We start from the raw sequence: 7,500 nt of genomic DNA on the forward strand, positions 1-7,500 counted from the left end.
CCAGCTCCATCGCTCCGGGGGTAATAGGCCGGCGTCTGCCACACTTAGCCCGGAGAGGAGCACCTTCCCCGGGCACGGGCCGGGAGCGAGCGCCCCCCAGCTCCATCGCTCCGGGGGTAATAGGCCGGCGTCTGCCACACTTAGGCCGGAGAGGAGCACCTTCCCCGGGCACGGGCGGGGAGCGAGCGCCCCCCAGCTCCATCGCTCCGGGGGTAATAGGCCGGCGTCTGCCACACTTAGCCCGGAGAGGAGCACCTTCCCCGGGCACGGGCGGGGAGCGAGCGCCCCCAGCTCCATCGCTCCGGGGGTAATAGGCCGGCGTCTGTCACACTTAGCCCGAATAGGAGCACCTTCCCCGGGCACGGGAGGTGCCAAGCGGCCCCTAAGTCTACCCTCATGGAAGCTCCGGAGGAGGAGGGCGGGCGTGTGTCACACTTAGCCCGGAGAGGAGCACCTTCCCCGGGCACAGGCGGTGCCAAGCGGCCCCTAAGTTTGCCCTTATGGAAGCTCCGGAGGAGGAGTGCGGGCGTGTGTCACACTTAGCCCGGAGAGGAGCACCTTCCCCGGGCACAGGCGGTGCCAAGCGGCCCCTAAGTTTGCCCAAATGGAAGCTCCGGAGGAGGAGTGCGGGCGTGTGTCACACTTGGCCCGAATAGGAGCACCTTCCCCGGGCACAGGCGGTGCCAAGCGGCCCCTAAGTTTACCCTCATGGAAACTCCGGAGGAGGAGGGCGGGCGTGTGTCACACTTGGCCCGAATATGAGGACCTTCCCCGGGCACAGGCCGTGCCAAGCGGCCCCTAAGTCTACCCTTATGGAAGCTCCGGAGGAGGAGTGCATGCTGCCTGACAGTGAAGCCGAATAGGAGCACCTTCCCCGGGCACAGACGGTGCCAAGCGGCCCCTAAGTTTGCCCTTATGGAAGCTCCGGAGGAGGAGTGCATGCTGTGTGACAGTGAAGCCGAATAGGAGCACCTTCCCCGGGCACAGACGGTGCCAAGCGGCCCCTAAGTCTACCCTTATGGAAGCTCCGGAGGAGGAGTGCGGGCGTGTGTCACACTTGGCCCGAATATGAGCACCTTCCCCGGGCACAGGCGGTGCCAAGCGGCCCCTAAGTTTGCCCAAATGGAAGCTCCGGAGGAGGAGTGCGGGCGTGTGTCACACTTGGCCCGAATATGAGCACCTTCCCCGGGCACAGGCGGTGCCAAGCGGCCCCTAAGTTTGCCCAAATGGAAGCTCCGGAGGAGGAGTGCGGGCGTGTGTCACACTTGGCCCGAATATGAGCACCTTCCCCGGGCACAGACGGTGCCAAGCGGCCCCTAAGTTTGCCCAAATGGAAGCTCCGGAGGAGGAGTGCATGCTGCCTGACAGTGAAGCCGACTATGAGCACCTTCCCCGGGCACAGGCGGTGCCAAGCGGCCCCTAAGTCTACCCTCATGGAAGCTCCGGAGGAGGAGTGCGGGCGTGTGTCACACTTGGCCCGAATATGAGCACCTTCCCCGGGCACAGACGGTGCCAAGCGGCCCCTAAGTTTGCCCAAATGGAAGCTCCGGAGGAGGAGTGCACGCTGTGTGACAGTGAAGCCGAATATGAGCACCTTCCCCGGGCACAGGCGGTGCCAAGCGGCCCCTAAGTTTGCCCTTATGGAAGCTCCGGAGGAGGAGTGCATGCTGTGTGACAGTGAAGCCGAATATGAGCACCTTCCCCGGGCACAGGCGGTGCCAAGCGGCCCCTAAGTTTGCCCAAATGGAAGCTCCGGAGGAGGAGTGCGGGCGTGTGTCACACTTGGCCCGAATAGGAGCACCTTCCCCGGGCACGGGCGGTGCCAAGCGGCCCCTAAGTTTGCCCAAATGGAAGCTCCGGAGGAGGAGTGCATGCTGCCTGACAGTGAAGCCGAATATGAGCACCTTCCCCGGGCACAGGCGGTGCCAAGCGGCCCCTAAGTCTACCCTAATGGAAGCTCCGGAGGAGGAGGGCGGGCGTGTGTCACACTTGGCCCGAATATGAGCACCTTCCCCGGGCACAGGCGGTGCAAAGCGGCCCCTAAGTCGGTAAAGGTTGAAATAAGTAAATAAATACAAAAAGGACGAGGGGGGAAAAAAAAGGCAAAAACGTATAAAATTCCCCCATTCATTTCAATGGGCTCGGCCGAATTGGGCTTGCGGGACCGCCGAGGGCACGCCGGAGGGCGGTTGAGTCGGTAAAAGTTGAAATAAATGAATAAATACAAAAAGAACGAGGGGGGAAAAAAAGGCAAAAACGTATAAAATTCCCCCATTCATTTCAATGGGCTCGGCCGAATTGGGCTTGCGGGACCGCCGAGGGCACGCCGGAGGGCGGTTGAGTCGGTAAAAGTTGAAATAAATGAATAAATACAAAAAGAACGAGGGGGGGAAAAAAAAGGCAAAAACGTATAAAATTCCCCCATTCATTTCAATGGGCTCGGCCGAATTGGGCTTGCGGGACCGCCGAGGGCACGCCGGAGGGCGGTTGAGTCGGTAAAAGTTGAAATAAATGAATAAATACAAAAAGAACGAGGGGGGGGGAAAAAAGGCAAAAACGTATAAAATTCCCCCATTCATTTCAATGGGCTCGGCCGAATTGGGCTTGCGGGACCGCCGAGGGCACGCCGGAGGGCGGTTGAGTCGGTAAAAGTTGAAATAAATGAATAAATACAAAAAGAACGAGGGGGGGAAAAAAAAGGCAAAAACGTATAAAATTCCCCCATTCATTTCAATGGGCTCGGCTAAAATGGGCCTGCAGTACTGCCGAGAGGCCGCCGGAGGACGCCCTAGTAGGCAAACGTTGATCCCCACACACGAGGGGTCAGTTAGGCGACCAGGGGTAGCGTTTAGGCGACCAGGGGTAGCGTTTAGGTGACCAGGGGAAGCGTTTAGGCGACCAGGGGTAGCGTTTAGGTGACCAGGGGTAGCGTTTAGGCGACCAGGGGTAGCGTTTAGGCGACCAGGGGTAGCGTTTAGGCGACCAGGGGTAGCTTTTAGGCGACCAGGGGTAGCTTTTAGGCGACCAGGGGTAGCGTTTAGGCGACCAGGGGCGTTGCAGTTCCGCCGAATTGCATTAGGGGCGCTGCAGTAGGCAAACGTTCTTCCCCCCTAGTCAGAGGGTCATTTGCCTACTTCCCAGGTTTACCCGGGTTTTCCAAAACACCTGGGGCACATTTTCAGGGATCACGTTTTTAGAAACAAAAATATTCATAATTTCTTCTAAGTCCCCTTTCCAGCGGGGAACTTTGAAACATTGTATCCGACCACTGAAGGCTGTTGGCGGGCACGGCGCGGCAAACAGCCCGCACTCAGGCATGGAGCTCCGGGGAAAGTTGCCTAATTTCTTCTAAGTCCCCTTTCCAGCGGGGAACTTTGAAACATTGTATCCGACCGTGGAAGGCTGTTGGCGGGCACGGCGCGGCTCATAGCCGGCCCTCAGGCACGGAGCTCCGGGTGAATTTTCACAAATTTCTTCTAAGTCCCCTTTCCAGCGGGGAACTTTGAAACATTGTATCCGACCGTGGAAGGCTGTTGGCGGGCACGGCGCGGCTCATAGCCGGCCCTCGGGCACGGAGCTCCGGGTGAATTTTACAAATTTCTTCTAAGTCCCCTTTCCAGCGGGGAACTTTGAAACATTGTATCCGACCGTGGAAGGCTGTTGGCGGGCACGGCGCGGCTCATAGCCGGCCCTCGGGCACGGAGCTCCGGGTGAATTTTTACAAATTTCTTCTAAGTCCCCTTTCCAGCGGGGAACTTTGAAACATTGTATCCGACCGTGGAAGGCTGTTGGCGGGCACGGCGCGGCTCATAGCCGGCCCTCGGGCACGGAGCTCCGGGTGAATTTTCACAAATTTCTTCTAAGTCCCCTTTCCAGCGGGGAACTTTGAAACATTGTATCCGACCGTGGAAGGCTGTTGGCGGGCACGGCGCGGCTCATAGCCGGCCCTCAGGCACGGAGCTCCGGGTGAATTTTCACAAATTTCTTCTAAGTCCCCTTTCCAGCGGGGAACTTTGAAACATTGTATCCGACCAAAGGAAGGCTGTTGGCGGGCGCGGCGCGGCTCATAGCCGGCCCTCGGGCACGGAGCTCCGGGTGAATTTTACTCAATTCTTCTAAGTCCCCTTTCCAGCGGGGAACTTTCAAACATTGTATCCGACCACTGAAGGCTGTTGGCGGGCGCGGCGCGGCTCATAGCCGGCCCTCAGGCACGGAGCTCCGGGTGAATTTTCACAAATTTCTTCTAAGTCCCCTTTCCAGCGGGGAACTTTGAAACATTGTATCCGACCGTGGAAGGCTGTTGGCGGGCACGGCGCGGCTCATAGCCGGCCCTCGGGCACGGAGCTCCGGGTGAATTTTCACAAATTTCTTCTAAGTCCCCTTTCCAGCGGGGAACTTTGAAACATTGTATCCGACCGTGGAAGGCTGTTGGCGGGCACGGCGCGGCTCATAGCCGGCCCTCGGGCACGGAGCTCCGGGTGAATTTTTACAAATTTCTTCTAAGTCCCCTTTCCAGCGGGGAACTTTGAAACATTGTATCCGACCGTGGAAGGCTGTTGGCGGGCACGGCGCGGCTCATAGCCGGCCCTCGGGCACGGAGCTCCGGGTGAATTTTCACAAATTTCTTCTAAGTCCCCTTTCCAGCGGGGAACTTTGAAACATTGTATCCGACCGTGGAAGGCTGTTGGCGGGCACGGCGCGGCTCATAGCCGGCCCTCGGGCACGGAGCTCCGGATGAATTTTTACAAATTTCTTCTAAGTCCCCTTTCCAGCGGGGAACTTTGAAACATTGTATCCGACCGTGGAAGGCTGTTGGCGGGCACGGCGCGGCTCATAGCCGGCCCTCGGGCACGGAGCTCCGGGTGAATTTTCACAAATTTCTTCTAAGTCCCCTTTCCAGCGGGGAACTTTGAAACATTGTATCCGACCGTGGAAGGCTGTTGGCGGGCGCGGCGCGGCTCATAGCCGGCCCTCGGGCACGGAGCTCCGGGTGAATTTTTACAAATTTCTTCTAAGTCCCCTTTCCAGCGGGGAACTTTGAAACATTGTATCCGACCGTGGAAGGCTGTTGGCGGGCACGGCGGGGCTCATAGCCGGCCCTCGGGCACGGAGCTCCGGGTGAATTTTTACAAATTTCTTCTAAGTCCCCTTTCCAGCGGGGAACTTTGAAACATTGTATCCGACCGTGGAAGGCTGTTGGCGGGCACGGCGGGGCTCATAGCCGGCCCTCGGGCACGGAGCTCCGGGTGAATTTTACAAATTTCTTCTAAGTCCCCTTTCCAGCGGGGAACTTTGAAACATTGTATCCGACCAAAGGAAGGCTGTTGGCGGGCGCGGCGCGGCTCATAGCCGGCCCTCGGGCACGGAGCTCCGGGTGAATTTTACAAATTTCTTCTAAGTCCCCTTTCCAGCGGGGAACTTTGAAACATTGTATCCGACCGTGGAAGGCTGTTGGCGGACGCGGCGCGGCTCACAGCCCGCCCTCAGGCACGGAGCTCCGGGGGAATTTCCCCCTCATTTCTTCTAAGTCCCCTTTCCAGCGGGGAACTTTCAAACATTGTATCCGACCGTGGAAGGCTGTTGGCGGGCACGGCGCGGCTCATAGCCGGCCCTCAGGCACGGAGCTCCGGGTGAATTTGACAAATTCCTTCTAAGTCCCCTTTCCAGCGGGGAACTTTGAAACATTGTATCCGACCGTGGAAGGCTGTTGGCGGGCACGGCGCGGCTCATAGCCGGCCCTCAGGCACGGAGCTCCGGGTGAATTTGACAAATTCCTTCTAAGTCCCCTTTCCAGCGGGGAACTTTGAAACATTGTATCCGACCGTGGAAGGCTGTTGGCGGGCACGGCGCGGCTCATAGCCGGCCCTCAGGCACGGAGCTCCGGGTGAATTTTTACAAATTTCTTCTAAGTCCCCTTTCCAGCGGGGAACTTTGAAACATTGTATCCGACCACTGAAGGCTGTTGGCGGACGCGGCGCGGCTCACAGCCCGCCCTCAGGCACGGAGCTCCGGGGAAATTTGGCTCATTTCTTCTAAGTCCCCTTTCCAGCGGGGACCTTTCAAACATTGTATCCGACCACTGAAGGCTGTTGGCGGGCGCGGCGCGGCTCACAGCCCGCCCTCAGGCACGGAGCTCCGGGGAAATTTGCCTCATTTCTTCTAAGTCCCCTTTCCAGCGGGGAACTTTCAAACATTGTATCCGACCACTGAAGGCTGTTGGCGGGCGCGGCGCGGCTCACAGCCCGCCCTCAGGCACGGAGCTCCGGGGAAATTTGCCTCATTTCTTCTAAGTCCCCTTTCCAGCGGGGAACTTTCATACATTGTATCCGACCACTGAAGGCTGTTGGCGGACGCGGCGCGGCTCACAGCCCGCCCTCAGGCACGGAGCTCCGGGGGAATTTGCCCCCTCATTTCTTCTAAGTCCCCTTTAGGCGACCAGGGGTTGACAATTTAGGTGACCAGGGGTTGACAATTTAGGCGACCAGGGGTGACTTTTAGGCGACCAGGGGTGAGGTTTAGGCGACCAGGGGTGAGGTTTAGGCGACCAGGGGTAGCGTTTAGGCGACCAGGGGCGTTGCAGTTCCGCCGAATTGCATTAGGGGCGCTGCAGTAGGCAAACGTTTTTACCCCTAGTCAGAGGGTCATTTGCCTACTTCCCAGGTTTACCCGGGTTTTCCAAAACACCTGGGGCACATTTTTAGGAACCACGTTTTTAGAAACAAAAATTCTTCTATGTCCACCTCCGTGAAAGAAATTGCCCAATGGTTCCCGCGGAAGAGAGCTGCCAGGCGGACGCATACTGCAATAACGGCCGCCCTGGCGCTCTGGTGGATGTTATCCTCGAAATTTCTTCTATGTGCCCATTCCAGCGGGCAACTTGCGAACAATGGTGTCCGACCATGGAAGGCTGTTGGCGGACGCGGCGCGGCTCACAGCCCGCCCTCAGGCACGGAGCTCCGGGGGAATTTTCCCCTCATTTCTTCTAAGTCCCCATTCCAGCGGGGAGCTTGCAAACGTGGTATCCGACCACTGAAGGCTGTTGGCGGGCACGGCCCCACCAGCGCAACACGGCACTTCCTATGACTCGGGTCCGACGCAGGAGGAGCGGTCCTCCCGGCCCCGCCACACGGCACTTCCTATGACTCGGGTCCGACGCAGGAGGAGCGGTCCTCCCGGCCCCGCCACACGGCACTTCCTATGACTCGGGTCCGACGCAGGAGGAGCGGTCCTCCCGGCCCCGCCACACGGCACTTCCTATGACTCGGGTCCGACGCAGGAGGAGCGGTCCTCCCGGCCCCGCCACACGGCACTTCCCATGACTCGGGTCCGACGCAGGAGGAGCGGTCCTCCCGGCCCCACCACCGCCACACGGCACTTCCCATGACCCGGGTCCGACGCAGGAGGAGCGGTCCTCCCGGCCCCACCGCAACACACACAACCACTGACCGATTGGCAATCATGACCCGCCATCGGAGGGCCCCTGCCGGCCCCGGCCTCGCG

This window comes from Idiotropiscis lumnitzeri, unplaced genomic scaffold (assembly GCF_059441095.1).
Source record: "Idiotropiscis lumnitzeri isolate Australia: NSW breed Sydney's pygmy pipehorse unplaced genomic scaffold, RoL_Ilum_1.0 HiC_scaffold_241, whole genome shotgun sequence".
NCBI classification, from domain to species: domain Eukaryota; kingdom Metazoa; phylum Chordata; class Actinopteri; order Syngnathiformes; family Syngnathidae; genus Idiotropiscis; species Idiotropiscis lumnitzeri.